This window comes from Elaeis guineensis, chromosome 5 (assembly GCF_000442705.2).
Source record: "Elaeis guineensis isolate ETL-2024a chromosome 5, EG11, whole genome shotgun sequence".
In the NCBI taxonomy this organism is placed as follows: domain Eukaryota; kingdom Viridiplantae; phylum Streptophyta; class Magnoliopsida; order Arecales; family Arecaceae; genus Elaeis; species Elaeis guineensis.
The window spans coordinates 84,092,721-84,114,706 of NC_025997.2; positions in this window are offsets into that span (position 1 = coordinate 84,092,721).

Consider the following 21,986-nt stretch of genomic DNA (forward strand, 5'->3'; position numbering starts at 1 on the left):
CATGGAGGCTCTAGGGCTAGTTGGGCCCTAGTTGAAAGGCTGTGGGCCTTTCGGGTTCTTGAGGTCTAGGTTATGTGGGCCTCAAGGGACCAACTCTTTATGGGCCAGGTCTGGGTCCAGGATAGGTGAGATTAGGTCGAGTCATGGGTGTACATGGTCTGGGTTAACCTAATCTCCCATAGAGTTGGTCAAGGGAGTTTTGGGTTTGGGTCACTTGACCCTGTGTTTATATATACATGCACTGTATAGGTTTGATTAAGCCAAGGAATATGAAAACCCTTTCTCTTAAGTCTCTCTCTCTTCTCCCTCTCTCTTCAGCTATTCTCCATACCCCAGGAGCAAGAAACCCTAGGGTTTCTTGTCGTCAAGTCCGTAGAAGGCAGAAAAAGCAGGGGAGGCGCTAGGGTTTTGAGCCCCTCCCCCTTTGTGCCGCCAACCATATTGCCTCTCCCTCTCTTGCAGCCACCCAAACATTAGGTCCAGAACTTGAAATCTCTTGCTACAATGTTGGTACAAGTTTCTCTCAAATCTGGAGTTGATCTGAGGTCGTTTGAGGCATGGGTGAGATCTCCATCAACAGATCTACAGGAAAGGCTGCAGCAGGACAGATCTGCAAGGTCTGGTTCTATCTACCTTCTTCCCTATCTAGAATATCCTGATTTGAAATCTATGAATTGAAAGATCTTGGTCCAGGCCTGATCTAGTTGGGTACTAGATCTTGGATTTTTTAGAGGTGATCTTAGAGGCGTTCTTCATCTGGAACGAAAGGCTGACGAAGAAGATAGCAACCAGGCTGATTTCGTCAAGGGCCTTTGATCGAGTCCAGAAGTCTCCAAATTTGTTCGTTGCTGGTTTTGCTGCACCCAAGGTCCGTGGGAGGAGCCAGGATTGTGCTCCAATAGTTGCCACTATATACTACTAGGTATCACTGGTGGATTTTGGGAGCAATTAGAATGATCTTGATGATCGATCATTCTAATTGTCTGAATCAGAAGAGTTCTGATCCATCGAAAGGCATTTCGATGATGTCGATGATGAGATCATGACATGTCTCATTACCATACAGAATTGAACCTAACTGGATCACACAAATAAGGGTTAGGGTCTGGATGTCATCAATTGGGCTAACCCAATTGATTTGGATAAGATCCAATTAGGTTCAAGAAAATCATGCTAGCATACGATTGAGCCTAACTTTCTCCTCGTGTAATTTTTTTTGTCTCTACTGAGCCAAATATGATTTGACTCATCTAGAGAACCTTGAGAAGATTTTTCTCAATCTAAATGAAACTTGTTCAGCTCAAAAAAGGCTTGTCTTAATTCATAAGATGAATTTAAGATAAGCACCTGCTAATTTCTGTCACTTGCCAATTTTATTTTAGGACATCTGTCAAATATTGACATATGGGTCTTAAACTGAAGAGAGTTTATTAGAGGATTTTTATGGAGTGTCCACATGCCTAAACCACATTGAATTGGGCACCATAATCAGATTATGGCGTGAGCCCAATTGGATTAAAGTGGGCGCCCCAAATGGATAAGAATGAAAGGGTCCTGATTAACATGGACTCTTTGGCGCCACCTTGCTTGTGCTTATCTAAAGTTGGTGCCAACATTGGAGAGAGGGTGGGAGTTCTTATCTGATGTGATCAGATGATATCACTCCACCAATCAAAATTTTTTCAGAGTTTATTGAAATTTTTTGATTGGTCGAACGATGTGGCACTGCGCAGCATACATGGTCTATAAAATCCCTGTCCGTGCCTAGGGTTTGTAAGTTTCTACTCAAAGCTCAGCCAAAATGAGAATTCTCTTCTCTTTTCTATGTCCTCCCTGCTCTCCTCTCTCCTCTCTTCATGTCCAAGGAGTTGGACATTCATCTGGCAGAGGTCCAAGGCATGGTGATGCCTGGAACAGGAAGGCTGCAGGACATCTTCGATAGGTTGCTGCTCCAACTTTAGAAGGAGTTCTGAAGCACTTCCAAATCAGATAGAGATCTAATTTTTGGAGCATAGATTCGCAAGGAGAAAATATTCCAGGTCCTACTTGAGTGGATATCGGTAGAGGTCAGGCACTTGCGTGGCTACATCAGAACCTCGGGCTATGCTGAGATCATCTACAGGGTAATCAGATTACCCTTGAGGTATTACTTATTTTCTCATCCCTTTTAGATTAATTTTAGACTTAATATCAGATATGAAGATTAGATCTAGAGATTTAGATCTAAAATAAATATAGGATAATTTTTTTTTAAATTATCCCACCCCAGATTTGATGAAATCTGAAAGATCCTACAAAGGAAAAGGGCGGTTTTTCCTTCAACTGGTTTCAGAGCCAGGTTTTTGGCTCTATTTTAGATCTAATTTAGATCTAATTTTTATATTTATTTATCTGATATTTAAAAAGTTTTAGATATCACATCAAATATGATAGGATCTAAAATTAAAATATTTAAAATTAAATCAGAGAAGATCTAACATGCATGAGATGCATGACTAGACTAGGATTAGTTGAATCCATGAATAGTCTTGTAAGTTTATGTTTTAATATGATTAAAATATGAATTAGATTAAATTTATTCTCTATTTTTTTATATTATAAATATTATAATTAGATCAAAAATAAAAAATAAAATTTTAATTATTCCATAAAATTGATCTGTTGCATACCTAGACTAGTTGTAGAATTGTTCTAGTAACTTATCTAGAATAGTTTTTATTTTGAATAGTTTAATTTAAATTCTATTTTTTAGATATTACATGTGATGTATCAGATCTAAAAGTATGTTAATTAGATCAATTTTTGATATATGAGATGTATGCAAAGCATGTATTAGTTAGATCTTAAATTGTATATGAGATATGTAAATTTAGATCTAACTAGTTTTGTAGTTAAATTTATATTTCTGATTAAGATATTTCTCATGGCCGTCTGATCATAAGAATGAAGTAGGATTTTAAGACCCTCTCTTTCCATTCAATGGGGTGTTCATATGACGTGTAGGGGTACCGCGCGTTCATCCTTAATCAGAAATCAAAACTTACTTTTCTGCAAAACCCTAGATCCTGAAACCGTAGGATTTATTTTACATATTTTATTTATGAATCCAAACTTAATTAATGAATTAAGTTTATGAAATCAATTTGATCTAAAATTAAAATTTTCAGATCTAAGATATTTTCATAAAATTGGGTTCAGGCTTGGGTAGCTCAATTAGGTCTAGCGGTTGATCAAACCGAATCAAGAGTTGGTTAGGTGAAATCATGAAAACTAATAATTGACCAGCCTAATAGGATTAAGTCTGGGTCAAGGTCGAATCACATTTAGATGTGACTCGATCAAGTTAAGACCTAATTAGGCTCAGTGGTTAGAGTTTGGATTGTAGGCTAACCCAATTGGTTCTGGTTCGACAATTTGGTGTCTAAGGTAAGTTGGGCAGATTCGATCGAATGGTTTTTAATTGGGAGCTATTAGATTCGAATGCATTCTTATCGAGTTAATGGCATATCCCTCCCACCGGTCTCACTTACCTGGCCATATGTGTCGACTAAGTTCTGATTAGAGGTGGCTAATAATTTGAGCTGACCCATGCTACTAGGTTAGTCATAATTGTTATGACTATGTCAAGTCATGTTTAATGAGACCTAAATTAAATCTCTCTAAGAGAATATTAAGTCTAGGTCTTCCACCATTGTGGATGTGCGGGCCCTTTTCGGGGTTGATTATTCTCGGCTGGATACAGTGGCTCAGTTGCATCGAGAAGATGCAATCATGTCCATTAGGCATTGGATGCTACGGATTAGAGGATGGGTTGGGTTCAATATTTTGGATACGGTGAGGGACCAAATCAAGAATCTAGTTCGTGCAAATGGTGGGTTTGACTTAACTAAGGATTGGAGCAATATTTCGGACACAGTGAGCTTCATGAATTAGAGACCAAGTTTTGGGTTTACCATGATTAGAGAATCATTGGACAAGAGTTGTCCACTCATCGGTTGACCCATCATCAATAACTGTTAGGTGAGGTGGTGAGCCAGTCGGTGTGACCCCACCACCCACTAAAAATCACTGATTATAGAGATTTTCACATCTCTACCAAGGGAGTGTAGGGATCTGAGAAAATAGTGGGAGCCTAATTTATTTTAAAAATAAAACTCCTAAATAAATTGGTTAAGTCTAATTACAAAATCTAACTAGAAACTTTTGACTCTCTACAGGAAACATGTCTACCTCAAACCCCCTGACCAAAATACTAGACATCCACAGATTGACTGGATCCAATTTCAAGGACTGATTGAGGAACTACAGAATTATTCTGGGTTTCAAAAAATTGACTCATGTCTTGGACCAGGATCCACCTACCATGCCAGCACATTCGACTACTGAACAGAGAGCGTCTCTGGAAAAGTGGACGGATGATGATAACAAAGCAATGTACTACATGTTGGGTGCAATGTCTGATGACTTGCAGCGCCAACATGAGAACATTTTGACTACCTACCAAATGTTGGCTCACCTGTAAGAGTTGTTTGGTGAACAAAGTCGTGCAGCCAAGTATCAAGTCTATCAAAGACTTTTTAAGGCTAAAATGCATGATAGACAGTCAGTCCAAGATCATTGTTTGACAATGATCAAGGATCTTGAAAAGCTTGAGAAGCTCAGTATCATCTTAGACAAGAATTTTCAGATTGATGTGATCCTTCAGTCCTTGTCCGATGCATATGGTCAGTTCATCATGAACTTCCATATGCATAAGATGCAGTGTACCTTGGCCAAGTTAATGAACATGCTGGTTACGGCTGAGTTTTCTATGAAGGGTTCAAAAGGCTCAGTTCTTACTATGGAGCGGACTTTTTCCAAGAAAAAGTCTTTTGGAAAGAAAAAGAAGTCTGCGAAGAAGCAGAAGGTGGATGGCAAGAAGAAGAAGATAGAACCGAAGAAGAAGGCTGCTGATAAGAAAAAATATTTCTATTGCCAATCAGACGACCATTGGAAGCGGAACTGTCCTCAGTACCTGGCCACCCTGAAGAACAAGAAGGATGGTCCTTCTGGAGGTATGCTCATTTTAGAATCTAATCTTACGATTTTTTCTGCATCCAGTTTGGTGCTTGACTCTAGTTCTATTGCTCATTTGTGCACTTTTATGCAAGATCTTGAGGAGAGCAGGAGGCTAAGGGATGGGGAGATGATCCTACGTATCGAAAATGGAGCAAGAGTTGCTGCTGTGGCCATGAGAACCTATCCTCTACGATTACCATTAGGATTAGATTTATTTCTTAGAGATTATTATTATGTGCCTGCAACAAGTAAGAATTTGATTTCTGTTTCATGTTTAGCACAAGAAGGCTATGTGATTAACTTTCATAAGGACCATTGTAACATTTTTATGAAAATAATAAAGTTGTAGATAGTTTTCTTATTAACGATCTCTATCAGCTACATATTGATGTATCTGTATTTAATATCGAGCAAAATATAAATGCCATAGAAATTAAAAGGCCTAGAGATAGTCTAAATGATAGGTATCTGTGGCACCTAAGGCTACGTCATATAGCGAAAGACAGGGTTAACAAATTGGAGAAATCTAGACTATTGAGTCCATTGACTTTCGAGTCATATCCAGTTTGTGAATCATGCCTTCAAGGCAAAATGACCGAGCTTCCTTTTGTGGGACATGGGGAAAGGACCACAGACCTACTTGCCCTAGTACATACGGATGTGTGTGGCCCATTTGATGTACCGACTAGAGGCAACTACGTCTACTTCATTACCTTTATCGATGATATGTCTAGGTAGGGTATGTATTTCTAATGAAACACAAGTCTGAAGCTTTTAAAAGGATTAAAGAATTCAGATATGAGGTAGAAAAATAAATAAGAAAGCCCATTAAGGTTCTTCGATCAAATCGAGGAGGTGAATACCTTAGTCGGGAGTTCCTAGACTATCTTAAGGACAATGGCATAGTCTCTCAATAGACTCCACCTGAAATGCCTCAACTCAATGGAGTTTCAGAATGGAGAAACCGGACCCTATTAGATATGGTCTGCTCCATGATGAGCTTCACGGACCTCCCTGAATTTTTTTGAGGACATTATCTCATGACATCAATTTATGTATTGAATAGGGTTCCCTCTAAAACTGTTCCTACTACACCGTATGAGATATGGTATGGTAAGAAGTCAAGTCTAAATCATCTCAAAATTTGGGGTTGTCCGGCTCATGTCAAGAGACAGCAGGCAGACAAGTTAGAGTTCAGATCTTTTAGAGCTCGATTCATGGATATCCTAAAGAGTCATTAGGATACTATTTCTATATTTCAGAAGACCACAATGTGATTATGAGTCGAAATACTATTTTTCTTGAAAAATAGTTTATTCAAGATGGTGGCATCGGAAGAATAATTAAGCTCAAGAAGAATGTCTCCCAAGAGCAATGAGCTAAAGAACCTGAGGAATCTAATCAATTAGAACCAGTCCTAACACAACCTCTTCCACCTCGTAATTGACTAGAGTTTTCCATCCTCCTGAAAGGTACTTAGGTACTATACAAGAAGATGTAGAAAAAATATTCCTCATAAAAAATGGGGTTCATGGTGATGATCCCAAGACCTATGATGAGGCGATATCAGATATCGACTCCGAGAAATGGTTAGAGGCAATGAGATCAGAAATTGACTCGATGCACTCAAACCAAGTTTGGACCTTGGTAGATCCACCTGAAGGTATTGTACATATTGGGTGTAAATGGATCTTCAAGAGAAAGATAGGTGCAGATGGAAATGTGGAGACATTCAAGGCTAGGCTCATAGCGAAAGGTTTTAGTCAGCGCGAAGGCATTGACTATCAGGATACCTTCTCTCCTGTAGCCATGCTAAAATCCATCCGCACATTGCTTGCTGTTGCAGCCTATTTTGATTATGAAATATGGTAGATGGATGTGAAAACAGCATTCTTAAATGGATATCTTGAGGAAGATATCTATATGGAACAACCACTTGGTTTCACATTCAGTGATGATGATCACAAGGTCTGCAAGCTGCAAAGGTCCATTTATGGACTTAAGCAAGCATCTTGGAGCTGGAATACTTGTTTCAATGATGTGATCAAAATATTTGGTTTCATCAAGAATGAGGAGGAACCATGTATGTTCAAAAAGGTCAGTGGGAGTGCAGTTGTCTTCCTTATATTGTATGTAGATGACATCCTCTTAATTGGGAATGACATTCCCATGTTGACCTCAGTCAAAGTATGATTGTCTAAGGAGTTCTCAATGAAAGATCTAGGAGAGGCATCCTTTATACTGGGTATTAAGATCTATAGAGATAGACCAAATAGGATGCTCTGACTTTCACAGAAGATGTACATGGAAGAGGTGCTAAAAAGGTTTAGCATGAAAAACTCCAAAAAAGGTTTAGTACCTTTTAGACATGGCATTCATCTCTCCAAGAAGATGTGCCCTAGCACACCTGAGGAGATTGAATGCATGAGCAAGATCCCTTATGCTTCGATAATAGGGAGCCTCATGTATGCCATGCTATGTACACAACCTGATATAGCCCATGCTGTGAGTGTCACAAGCAGATATCAGTCGAATCCAAGCGAAGAGCACTGGACTTCTGTGAAATGTATCCTTAAGTACTTGAGAAGGACTAAGGATATGTTTCTAGTCTTTGAGAATGGAGAACTCTAGATTCAGGGATATACAGACTCAGACTTTATGTCTGATATAGATGATCGAAAGTCGACATCTAGAAGTTTATTCATTTGCAATGGTGGTGCAGTCAGCTGGAAGAGTTCCAAGCAGATGGTAATTGCTAATTCTACCATAGAGGCAGAATACATTGCTGCATCGAAAGCTGCGAAGGAGGCATTCTGGTACAAGAAATTTGCGCAGAGCTTGGAGTGATGTCATCGGATGTCATACCTCTTTACTGCGATAATAACGGCACCATAGCCCTAGCTAAGGAGCCAAGATCTCATCAGAAGTCCAAGTACATCAAGCGACGATTCCATCTGATCCATGATTATCTCAAAAAAAGTTATGTCGAGATCAAGAGAGTCGACTCCACAGACAATTTGGCAGACCTACTGACAAAGCCATTAGGCCAGTAGAAGATCGAAGCCCACCTTGAGAAGATGGAACTTAGATATGTAGCCAATTGGCATTAGGTCAAATGGGAGTTTATTAGATGTGTGTCCTAGATGCCAGATTGGCTGACACATTCCTGTACAAATTTAAGGATAAATTTATAATTTTGACTATAAATCAATAAATGGATTATTCTTCTATCACATTGTGTACATTGTGTTTGTGATACATCCTTTGAGTTAGTAGGAATGTCAATTCATATTTTCAAGAGTTGAAAATTTAAGGCATGAATTTACATAACTAACTCATAAATAGCTCCTGACCATAGGATCATCATGAGGATGGTGATCGATCCGGAAGGTTGGTGTACGATCGCTTTCTTAGGGTAGATGTATCTTGAGTCTACGGTGTGGGGACACCGGAGTGAGAGTATAAGTATTCATTGAGAACGAGAGTACTGAGCGTGACCATATCGAGCAGTCATAAGGAAGTCTATCTTCTCATCGATGACTAGCTCGATACTGCAGTTGTGTGTCTAGTTCTTTGACTTGAGGTGCATCGACAGTTCATCTTGAGTGTGTTATAGTTTGACTACACCATAACTCGGTCTCCTAGCCATTCGGAATCCTGAGGTGTATGTTGGTGGTAGCATATTCATTGTAGGAACTAGATCGCACCAAGATGGGATCTATCAACCTCGATAGATGAGAAGAGTAGTCCTATGATGATCGAAATATCGAGTCCTTAAGCCCATGGCCATGACAGAGTGAAATAATGGAAAAAGAATTTTTCATTGGGATTTCACATCGGACTCAGATCGATCGATTGATTCATATGACTGATGTTGGGTTTGATGAGTTCACCTTAACCCTAATTCAGTCGGGACTCATGATAGAGGAACTCAATCACACAGATAGCTGCACCAAGAGGTTCATCTTTAGTTCTGATGGGTTGCCACCATATACTGCTAGGTGTCACTGGTGGATTTTGGGAGTGATCGCTGTCGTAGGCGGTCAAGAATAAAAACCAACTCAAACTATATAGACAGGATAAGTAGGGATCGTTTCCATGGAGATCTAGGATGATTATCTTTTTCTTTTAAGAAGAAATAAAAAGAGAATTGATTGTAAAAGGATTAACAAGAAATAGAATAGCAAAAAAAATTAAAAGTATAAATTAAATTATGAAAGAAAATAATTCAAAGAAATAATCCAGGAATTCTGAATCCACCTTGCAAAGAGATTTATTTTCTTCTTTTTTTCTATATTACAATATTTAATTCTTGTAATTATGGTATTAGTATAGTTTATCTCTAAGGGATATGAACTGTATCAGTAGATCACAACTCATCCTGTTGGAGTATAAACTATCTAAATTCAATTACAAGATCTAAGATTCAATCTAACATACCACGATCTATCTCTTCAAAGTACATACCATATTCAGGGATCACGACACGTCAATAGAGGATATAGGCCATGTAGGCTGGATCAATACCTCAAAAAAAAATAAAAAGATATGAAATAAAAGTATAATTTTATTACATAAAAATTAAATACAAAAAAAAGAAAATAAAAATCCATTTACAGGCTTCATCATATTTCTGGATTGAAGGGATTTAGCCACGTATCAAGCTCTCTAGCTTCATAATCTCCTAATATTTGATCCCTAAAGCTCTTTGAATTTTTCTCTATTTTTTTTCTTGCTTTTTCTTTAATTTTTTCTCCTTCCAAGCTTATTCCCGGACCTCATATTTATAGATAATTTTTTTATATTTTTCTGATCACAAAAGGAGTCCTAAAACCCTTAGAAAATATATTAATCTTCTAAAAATTTTTCTGACCGTCGGATCAAGCTTGGACCGCCCAGATCAGCTCAAAAATCAGAGTTATAATCCTTATCAGTGTCAGATCAAATGTCAGCCATCCGATCTGGATTCTGATGAAGTTTTGGCTGTCGGATCGCGCAAAAGAGTCCTTAACACAATCGGGAGCGATAACAGCCGTTGGATCGCGTGATGGATTGCTTCTGGGCCGTCGGATCGTGCATATGAGTCCTATTCAAAGTCGGCAACGAGTCTGAACCGTCGGATCTGGGTCAGATTAAATCTCAATCATTGGATCGCACCCAAGATCTTTCTCTCGCTGTGAGCTGCGCCTGTGGACCGCGTAACTATTCCTGTGGACCGCGCCCTGGCTCTGTGGACCGACCGACCGGTCCACCATGCACCGAAGGTAATATTTTTTATTTTTTTAGGGTATTTTAGCTCCATTTTCACTCCAATTTTTACCTAAAAAATTAGAAAAAATATACATTAAATTTTTCAAAAATTTTTCTTCATTTTGGTGCTTAAATTGCTCAATTAAATTAACATCTATTTTTTTATAAATATATCTAATTTTATATATTTTTTAAAATCACTTAGTTTTTAGAAAAATTTAATAAATTCATGAAATTAGGGTTTTTAAGAAGATGTTAGCACTATAAATTACTAAAAATACCTTGAATAAATATAAAAATATACCACTTATCACACTCTCCAACTTGAACTTTGCTCGTCCTCGAGTAAAGAAAGAATTTAGATTTAAGTACCATTTAACTTAAAGTCTCAAATTTCACCAAATAATTTTAAAAAGACCACTGATGTTCAGTAGAGTGTAAATGAGATACATCATTGGGGTATTAATACTAGTCAATATAAGAGTTAAACTAAGAACACTAAATTTTTTCTGAATTTTTCTAAATTATCGCTACCTTTATCTCCAAATTATTAACCTTCATATGGATAAGTATATTGTTACTTCTGTCCTTCATTTATTGATTGATTTTGATTTTTTTTTTTTTTTAATATTGTACTACTATTGAGTGTCTTAACCCTTTAAGCTTTCTGTTTGACCCACGTAGCGAATTTTCAGTCAATAACTCACAAACCAGATGGCTTTAGGGTACTAGGTATAAAATATTCCTTGAACCTACTTACTCGAATTAAACAGGCAACGAGTTAAAACTAGCTTTACAACAAAGCTTCTTTGTCCTTCATACCTTTTGATGCGAAACTCAATGCATGCTTAGGCAAAGAGACCCGGTTACTCAGCATGAAGAACTTGAAAACTTTTTTTTTTAATATATGAAGAAATGTATAGTTATCCTACACAAGTCCATAAGAAGTAAACTCTTCTTTGATGCTGGTAGAAAAATTTATAAATGCTCAAAAAAAATTATTTAAGTTCTAAACTTAACTCTTTATTGAGTTTTCTTAATACTTGATCCCTTGATATCTCACAACTCTCTAGTCTGTACATCAATTTTCTTTTAAAATATGCTTGGTTTAACTCAATTTTTAAATGTAATCTAGTGCTTAAATGCTAAATACTAACTTACTTGAGGACTTTTAAAAATATATATACATATTTTTTAAAATATTTTAAAAATATTTTTCTTTCCAACTTAATCGACATTGTCCTCAATGGAGTAGGAAAAATGAAAGGTGCATAAAAAGAGAAAGAAAAAGGAGGGATGTCACCAGATCCAGAAGCTTTTTTCAAAATTGGTGCTTCCCCTATTTTAGCCAATATTGCCTTCAAATCTATACAAAGCAAGCCTTGATTAACCTGAACATAATACAAAAGAAAGTAAAAGCACAAACTGAAAACTAGGTTGCCTCCCAGAAAGTGCTAAGTTTTAAGTCTTCAGCCAGACTGAACCTGAGATACAGAATCAATTAGAATAAATAGGCTCATGGAGAACCATGGTCTCCTCCTCAATTTTAGTAGGCAATTTCAAGAATGGTTTCAATCGTTATTCATTTACTTTAAAAGTAGCACCATTGCTTGGGTTTTTGATTTCTACAGCTCCATGAGAAAAAACCTCTTTTACAATATAGGACCCTGTCCATCTAGATCTAAGTTTTTCAAAAAATAAATGTAGCCTAGAGTTATATAAAAGAACTTTTTGACCATATGAGAATGATTTTCTAAGGATTGCTCGATCATGAAACACCTTAGTTCGTTCTTTGTATATCTTAGCATTGTCATATGCCTCATTCCTGATTTCCTCAAGTTCATCAATTTGTAACTTCCTATGTTGTCCAGCCTCATCTAGATCCATGTTTAGCTTTTTGATGGCCCACATAGCTCTATGTTCAAGCTCTACTGGCAAGTGACATGCTTTACCAAACCCAAGCCTGTAAGGAGACATTCCTAAGTTGGTTTTGAAGGCAGTGCGATATGCCCAAAGATCATCTACTAGCTTCAATGACCAATCTTTTCTATTGGTACTTACAGTCTTCTCTAGGATTTGTTTGATTTGATGATTAGAAACTTCAACTTGTCCACTGGTCTGGGGGTGATAGGGTGTAGCCAATTTATAGGTGATGTTGTATTTCTTCATCAGGATTGCAAAGGTTCGATTACAAAAATGTGTTCCCTGATCACTTATAATAGCTCTAGAAATTCCAAAATGAGAGAGAATATTTTCTTTTAAAAATTTGATAATAATTTTGCTATCATTCGATCTACATGGCATAGCTTCTATCCATTTGGACACATAATCGACAGCCACTAAGATATATTCATTTTTGAAAGAATTTGGAAGTGGTCCCATGAAATCGATTCCCCATACTTCAAAAATCTTAACAACTAAGATCGAATTTAATGGCATCATATCTCTTTTTGTGATCCATCCTACTTGTTGACATCTAGTGCAACTTTTACAGTACTCATGTGCATCTTTAAACAAATTGGGCCAGTAAAATCCACAATGAAGAATTTTTACAGTAGTTTTCTTGGCTCTAAAGTGGCCACCACAGGCTTGGTCATGACAAAAAGATAAGATACTGTTGATCTTATGATCCGGGACACATCTTCTAATGATTTGATCAGAACATTGTTTAAACAGATATGGATCATCCCAAACAAAATATTTTACTTGGGCAAAGAATTTGTGTTTGTCCTGAGTGTTCCAATAAGAAGGAATCCTACCAGTGGCCAAGTAATTGACAATATCAGCGTACTATGGTTCTTTGGTCACGGACATGAGTTGTTCATCAGGAAAAGATTCTTCTATTGATGGTTCGTTAGAGGGTGCATCAGTCAATCGGGACAGGTGATCAGTCATTACATTTACTATTCTTTTCTTATCCCTAATTTCTAGATCAAATTCTTGAAGAAGTAAAATCCATCGGATCAAACGTGCTTTTGCATCTTTCTTTGTCGAGAGATGTCTAATGGCTGAGTGATCAGTGTATATAATGACATGTGACCCAACCAAATAAGATCTAAACTTTTCTAGAGCAAAGATAATAGCCAAAAATTCTTTTTCAGGGGTTGAATAGTTAAGCTGCGCATCATTAAGGGTTCTACTAGCATAATAAATAACTCGTGGCAGTTTATAAATTCTTTGTCCTAAAATAGCTTCGATGGCATGATCAGATGCATCATATATGAGTTCAAAGGGTTGAGTCCAATCAGGTGGATGAATGATGGGTGTAGATGTCAGTGCCTTTTTAAGATGCTCAAAAGACACGAGGTACTCAGAAGTGAAATTAAATTTGATATCTTTAGCAAGAAGATTGGTTAGTGGTCGAGCTATTTTACTAAAATTTTTGATGAACCTCCTATAGAAGCCAGCATGTCCTAAGAATGAGCGAATTTCTTTGATTGATTTGGGTGGTGACAGATTTGCAATCAAATCTACTTTGGTTTTATCTACTTCAATTCCCTTCTTTGAGATAACATGGTCAAGTACTATGCCTTCTTTGACCATAAATTGATATTTTTTCCAATTAAGCACTAAGTATTTTTCCTTACACATTTCTAAGACTAATCTTAAGTGATGTAGACACTCAGAGAAGGTAGAGCCAAAGATAGAAAAATCATCCATGAATATTTCTAAAAATCTTTCAATCATATCAGAAAAGATGCTGACCATGCACCTTTGAAAAGTAGATGGAGCATTATATAAACCAAAGTGCATACGTCTATAGGCAAAAGTTTCAAATGGACAGGTAAATGTGGTCTTCTCTTGATCCTCTGGTGCTATAGAAATCTGATTATAGCTGAAATATCCATCAAGAAAATAATAGAACTCATGTCCAGCTAACCTTTTCAACATTTGATCAATGAATGGTAGAGGAAAATGGTCCTTTCTTGTTGCCGTATTTAATTTTCTGTAATCAATACAAACTCTCCATCCAGTTTGGATCTAGTCGGCACTAACTCATTTGCTTCATTTTGGACCACTGTTATCCCAGACTTTTTAGGCACTACTTGAATTGGGCTAACCCATGAACTATCTGAAATAGGATAGATAATTCCATTATCTAGTAACTTGAGAATTTCTTTCTTAACTACCTCCTTCATAGCTGGGTTAAGTCTTCTTTGGGGGTCTTTGATTGGCTTGGCCTCCTCCTCTAAATAAATTCAATGTTGGACAATTGAAGGACTGATCCCTTTGATGTCAGCCATGGTCCAGCCTATGGCTTCTTTATTTTCTTTAAGGATAGCTAAAAGTTTCTCTTCTTGAGTTTGATCTAGGTTTGATGCGATAATTACGGAAAGGGTTGCTGATGGACCTAGATATGCATATTTGAGATGCTGAGGGAGTGTTTTGAGTTCTAGTTTAGGTGCTTCCTCAATCGATGGCTTGTGTATAGGTTCATCCATCCTCACAAGTGGTTCGACAGGTGGTTGCCATTGTGGATGAACTGTCTGATTACTAGATAGAGATATTTCATAAGCTATTTCAAATTCTTGATCTGACCAAAGATTACAGTAAATATCTTCTTCTCCTAGGTCAATGATCTCATAGATCTCATCCTGAATCAGATTTACATCAACGAATTGGTCTCTTTTTTTTTCAAGATTGAAAATATTCAGATCAATGGTCATATTTCCAAATGAGAGTTTCATGAGTCCATTATGATAATTGATTAGGGCATTGGTGGTCGCTAAGAATGGTCTTCCTAAGATTATTGGACTGTGACCTTTTGGATTAATCACTGGTTCAGTCTCGAGGATCACAAAATCCACAGGATAAATAAAATTACTTACCTTGATTAACACATCTTCCATAACTCCTTTGGGGACGTTCACTGATCGATCTACCAATTGCAATGTAATTTTTGTAGGCTTTAATTCTCCTATCCCAAATTTTTCATAGACCGAATACGGTAGGATATTCACACTAGCCCTTAAGTCTAATAAGGCCCTGTCAATGATGGTTTCCCCAATAACACAAGAGATTGTAGGAGACCCTGGATCTTTATACTTGACAGGCATGTGGCTTGATAGATATGAGCTTACACTAGCCGCCAAGAAGGCTTTCTTGGAAATGTTGGTGGTCTTCTTCTTTGTGCATAGGTCTTTGAGAAATTTGGCATATGTGGGAACTTGTTGGATCTTATCTAATAGAGGGATATTCACTTTAACTTGTTTAAACATCTCTAAGATTTGATCCATATGGGCTGGGTATTTGTTGGTCCTAAGTCTATTTGGAAAAGGAGTTACAGAATTGGTAGGTGATGTCTCGAATTGCTTAATCCCCGATGTGGATTCTTCCAGTGGCTTGGGTGGTTTGTTAATCTCTATTGACTTCTTAGACTTATCTTGATCCTCCAACTCGGTCTGATCAATTACTTGCTCATGAGGTGGTTTCGACAATGGTTCATTTTGATCTTCAGGTGTACCGATATGGTTGTCTACTTGTTTTCCAAACCTTAAAGTATGAATTGCATTTAATTGGTTGATCTGGGCTCCTTGTTGTGGTCCTTGATTGTTCTGGGTCCTAGGATTAGCCTCAGATTGACTCGGTAGTTTACCTTTTTCTCTTTCCCTTACAGTCGTGGCTAATTGACCTAATTGTATCTCTAAACGGGTAATAGCCTGGGTGTTGGAAGTTAGAAGCTGGCCTGTGGTCTGCATGAAGTTGTTTAGTGTAGTGTTGGTGCTAGCAGATGATTTTGCTAGGATTTCCAGACTCTTTTCTAGTGAGTTAAGCTTTTGATCATAGCTGAAACTTGATGGGATATTTGATGATTGAGTGGGTCTGGGGTTGGGTTGAGTGAAAGCAGGTCTAATTGAGTTTGACCCTTGTGACCAAGAAAAATTGGGATGGTTCCTCCATCCTAGATTGTATGTTGGTGCGTGGGGGTCATTTGTGGGTCTTTGATAGGCTGTGTTCACCTGTGCTACTTCGTTCTCGACTAGACCCATCAAGAAAGGACATCCTTCCATCATGTGGTCTATGGCATTACACCCATTGCAAGTTGTTGTTGTAACTTGGTTCACTTGGGTATGTTCCTTGAGTTCTAGAGCCTCTATCCTACGGATCAAATATGCGAATTTAGCCTCTTCAGCTAGGGAAGGTTGAACTTGATATACACCCCCTCTGGAAGGTGTGTGTCTGTCGGATTCTCTAGTAATATCCCATTGTAGGCTCTTTTCTGCTAGGTCCTCTAGAAATTGCCAGGCTTTTATGGGTTCTTTATTCATGAATTGACCCTGACACATTGATTCTAACATGGTTCTTGAGTTTGGATCTAGTCCTTCATAAATGATTTGGCACAGCCACCAAGTTTCCTGTTGGTGCAAAAATCCGCCTGCGCCGGAGAAGCTGGAGTTGGGGAAGCCGCGGTCGCCGCCGGGACCTGCAAGGGAAGTCTAAACCGGAGGTGGGGTTGCTCCGGCAAGACCCTCCGACGCTCAAGTCAGTTCTCTGCCTCAACAAGAATGGAGTGCTCGAACGAAGAATTTAGCAGAGTTTTGAGATAGGGAAAAGGAGCTTAAAGAATAACGTATCTGAGTCCCCCTTTTATAGGCGGGGGAGGCAACGGACTGATGGCGACGTTTGTAACCGCCTGGTAGTGGGCCGCCCATGGTCAGGGGAATTGATTGCGAAAGATAATGGAGTAGACACATGGTCATCACCTCAACCCGCCACGTGGAATCTGTTGTGAGGGGTGGAGCAGCGTCCGTTGTCAGCGGACAGGAGTATCGCGCGGTATCCGTTGCAGGAGATGGAGCAGGTTCGTGGCCGTCACGGTGGCCTGCCAGAGGATAGTGGAGCCGTGCGGAGTCCGCCACAGGAAGTGGAGCAGGGCGGCTACGGTTGCTGCGACCTGTCAGGGAATGATGGTACTGCGCGGAGTCTGCCACAGGAAGCGGAGCAAGATCGTGGCCGTTTTGAGGGCCTGCCAGGGAGCGTGGATCTGTCGATTGAAGCTCGGCAACGGGCGGAGCCTGATTTCTGATGAAGTTCGGGTGAGGTCCTCCTGGCGGTAGGGGTCGTGAGCGGAGCCCGGCTCCCGTAGGAGTTCGGGCGGAGCTGCGCTGCAATCAAAGTTAAGGGTGAAGTCCGGCTCTGGTAGGAGTCCGGATGGAGCTTACCAGCAGTTGATACTAAGAGCGGAGCCCGGCTCCCGTGGGAGTCTGGGCGGAGCTGCACTTGCTGATGGCGGTGGAGCCCGGCTCCTGTAGGAGTCCAGGCGGAGCTGCACTTGCTGATGGCGGTGGAGCCCGGCTCCCGTAGGAGTCCGGGCGGAGCTGCACTTGCTATCGGCGGTGGAGCCCGGCTCGGGTGGAGCTGCACTTGCTGATGGCGGTGGAGCCCGGCCCCCGTAGGAGTCCGGGCGGATATGTGCTGCAAACAAAGTTAAGGGTGGAATCTGGCTCTGATAGGAGTCCGGATTGAGCTTACCAGCCGTTGATACTGAGAGCGGAGCCCGGCTCCCGTGGGAGTCCGGGCGGAGCTGCACTTGCTGATGGTGGTGGAGCCCGGCTCCCGTAGGAGTCCGGGCGGAGCTGCACTTGCTGATGGCGGTGGAGCCCGGCTCCCGTAGGAGTCCGGGCGGAGCTGCACTTGCTGTCGGCGGTGGAGCCCGGCTCGGGCGGAGCTGCACTTGCTGATGGCGGTGGAGCCCGGCCCCCGTAGGAGTCCGGGCGGATCTGCGCTGCAAACAAAGTTAAGGGTGGAATCCGGCTCTGATAGGAGTCCGGATTGAGCTTACCAGCCGTTGATACTGAGAGCGGAGCCCGGCTCCCGTGGGAGTCCGGGCGGAGCTGTGCTGATGTCGACATTGGAGCCCGGCTCCCGTAGGAGTCCGGGCGGAGCTGCACTTGCTGATGGCGGTGGAGCCCAGCTCCCGTAGGAGTCCGGGCGGATCTACGCTGCAAACAAAGTTAAGGGTGGAATCCGGCTCTGATAGGAGTCCAGATTGAGCTTACCAGCCGTTGATACTGAGAGCAGAGCCCGGCTCCCGTGGGAGTCTGGGCGGAGCTGTGCTGACGTCGACATTGGAGCCCGGCTCCCGTAGGAGTCCGGGCGGAGCTGCACTTGCTGATGGCGGTGGAGCCCGGCTCCCGTAGGAGTCGAGCGGATCTGCACTTGCTGATGGCGGTTCCGCCGTGGGTTCCGGCTGTGGGTATTTTATACCCAACACCAGTCCCCCTACATCCGAGTTTTGAATTTCAAATGAAGGAAGTACATAGAAGTACAGTCAAAACCGTCCTTTCGAATCCCGCGCCCTGCCGCTCCCAGATATTTTGGCATTAAATGAGCGCATGCCGGAGTCTTTTCGAATTGGGGCGGTACGAGGGGACGCTTCGAAGACCCCGCAGGTACGCTGGCCTAGGTACGGCGCAATTATGACCCTGCCAACCGCCAGCCGCCTTCAACCGTCTGCCACGGAGAGTGGGACACGTGTCGGATGCGGACTGGCCTGGGGGATTCGAGATCATTATGGCGCCGGATCCCAGGGTCTATTTAAACCCGTCCTCCCCCCTTCAGGCGCCCCACTCCGTTTCTGATTTCTTGCTGGCGTCTGTCATCTCCCCGAGAGTCTGCTCTAGCAAACGCCCTCTCGAGCCGTAGGCGCCTTCCGTTTCTCGCTCCCCAGGCCCCAGAGCAAGATAGGTTAGTGCCCACCTTCTTCTTCTTACCGCCTAGGGTCCTCTCCTCCTTTCACTTCTTTTGTGTCTTCTCCTGAGTTGACCTCTGGTGTCTCCCTCCCCTCTCGTCTTGCTTTTCTAGGGTCCTTTAGGTTCTCCCCAAAGAAAAATATCTTCCGATTCTTCTGCCCCCGTAAGTTCTGGGAGTTCTTCTGCTTCAAACCCCCAGGCCCTATCTCTGCGGACGAACCCGCGTTCGGGGCAGGGCCTCGCCCGGTTTTCACACCGGGCGCCATTCCTTGTTCGTCGACTTCGGACGAACTTCTCTTGATAAGGGCTCGGTACGGGGTCCCTTCAGAGTATGACCTGGAGCTTCCTGGCCCCTCGGACCGGGCCAGCGCTCCCCCTCCTGGTCGCTTTTGTTTGTACTAGGAGGCATTCCGTGCCGGACTCCGGCTTCCGCTTCCTGCTTTTGTTGCCGCCTTCTTTCATTTCTTAGACATTTCTTTCGCCTCTGTCGCCCCGAATTCCTTTAGGTTTTTGATAGGGTTTCTCTCTCTCTGTCATATAGCTGAGGTCCAGCCTTCCCTCTCCCTGTTCAGACATTTCTACACCTTCAAATGCCATCCTTCAGCGAAGGACTGGTGGTACTTCTCCCCCCAGTTCGGTAAGAAGGGGTTGCTGAAGGGCGCCCCTTCTTCGATTCACAACTGGAAGGAGAAATTTCTCTTCATTTACTGTCCGACCCTGGAACTGGGCCTACCCCCTTGGGGGTCTCTGAGGGATTCCGTCCGCCGGGCTCCCAGCCTGGGAGAGGACGACCTTCAGGCTGCCCAGAAGCTCCTGAGTTACCCCGCTCCTTCCCTTCCAAACCTACTGAGGGAGCAGCTTCTTTTCAACATCGGCCTGAGCCCTCAGGATCCAACAAGTATATATCTTTCCTTTTCTTGTCTTCTTCTTCTCTCTCTTTCTTTCTCTCTCCTTTTCTTCTTTTCTCTTTCTCTTTTTTCTTTCTTCTTCTCTCTTTTTTTTTTTTTTTTTTTTTTTTTTTTTTTTGAGTCTGGACTGATCGGTGCCGCTTTTTCCTTCTTCTTTTCTTTTCCTTTTTTTTTTTTTTTAGTAATGGACGCCGAAGCCACACGGATGCTCGCCAAGGCCATGAGAGCCCAGAAAAGGAAGGGCGCGGTGACTTCTGGCTCGGCGAAGAGGGCCAGGGTGGAGGAGACAAGCTTGGCTGCGCCCATCCAGGCGACCCCGGCAATCGACATTCCTTCGGATGCTGAGCCAGCGGCCCCCCGGGCTCCCTCAAGGAGCCCGCCGATCGGGGTCCCCATTCCGGAGGTCCGCCCCGCGGAGGCGCCCGCCACGGGGAGGAGGAGAAAATCGATGGCCCGCAGGCCGAGCAGCCACCGAGCCGCTGCAGACGAGTCCGTCTGCTCCGAGGGGGGATCGGAGAATCCCTTCAACGATAAGGCTTTGATCCGTCGGCTGCTCGATGGTTGCATTCTGTCCGATGTCGTGGAGAGGATCGACCGTGCCGATCCCGAGCAGCGGGCCTGGGACACCTTGGGGTCCTTTCTTGAGGTAAGCGGATTTTTATTTGCACAGTTGCTCGATCTTTGCTGTAATTCTCCATCTATCCTTGCAGATCGGGCACCAGCTCTTCGCCTATGTCGAGGCGTCGGGCCGCATGAGAAGGGATCTTCTTCGGGCGGAGGAGCGTTGCCAAGATGAGGTTGCTCGTCTTCAAGCGAAGACGGCAGAGGTGGCTGCCCTCCGGGAGGCCCTGGAGAGAGAGAGACAAGACCGGGAAGAGGAAAGACGAGCCCGGGAGGAGGAGAGGCGAAGCTTGGAGGAGTCGGCAAGGAAGGCGGAGGCCGAGGTCGCCCATCTGGCTGAGCAAACTTCGGTTCTGGTCTCGGAGGCCAGGACCCTTGCGGTGGAGGAGTTCAAGGCCTCCGCAGAGATGAGGGAGCTGAACGTCCAGTTCGGCCTGGAGGCGTTCACCAAGGGGTTCGAGCTCTGCCGAGAGAGGGTGGCCAGCAGATACCCCCGATCTTGATCTCGGCTTTTTGGAGGCGTCTGACGACGAGGCCGCCCCTTCGTCCGCCGCTGCCGCAGTCGCACCTTCCGCGCCGGGCTCTCCACCCCCTGCCCCCGAGGTCTGAGACCTCCGACCTTGTACCTTTCTTTTGTCGCCATATTTCCTTTCCGTTTGTCTTCAAAATTAATCAATAAAGTTGAATTCCTTATTGTGGATGGTCTTTCCTTCCCCTCGCTCCTTCTTTCCTGCCTCTCTTGACATTTGCATTTTCCGATGGCAGCACCCCGCTGAAGCACTCCCCTTGCCCCTGGGGGTCCCGCTGAAGTCAACTATTCAACGGCTCAAAAAGGAGGTCCTCCACCTGACGAAGAAGTTGATAAAGTCGGAGGACGAGCTCCGCAAGTCGAAAAAATGCTATTCCGAGGCCGCCGCTAAGGCCGCCCACTTCAGGAGTCTCCAAGTGAAGGCAATCATGGACTACAGCCGGAGGAAGGCGAACTTTGCAAAGGAGCTCGAGGAATGCACGAAGAGCGCCAGCGACCGAACTTTGGGCTCAAGAAGCCAGGATCAGCGCCCTTAAGGTGGAGCTGTCAGCTGCGAAGAGGAGGATCGGCCAACTGGAAGGGAACTCATCCCGACTCACAGCGCGGGATGAGCAGATATGGTCACAAATGTTTTCGACCTCCAGAAGTAGCTTTAAGATGCTGAGGTGAGCCACGATGTGCAGCGGGCCAGCTGGCGCCGGCAGGTAGAAGAGTACAAAGGGAGATTCCGTCGGACGGCGGACGAGGTCGTTCGTCTCCAAGAGGCAATTGGTTACTAGGACGCAGCTGGCCAACGCCCAAGATAACGAAGAGCTCCAAGCCCTGAGAGGCACTGTCGACGGGATTTCCATCTCCCTTGGAGAGAAGACAGCCGAGCTGCAACAAGTAAAAATCTAACTGGGGCTTGAGCGGAAGGCCGTCGCGGAT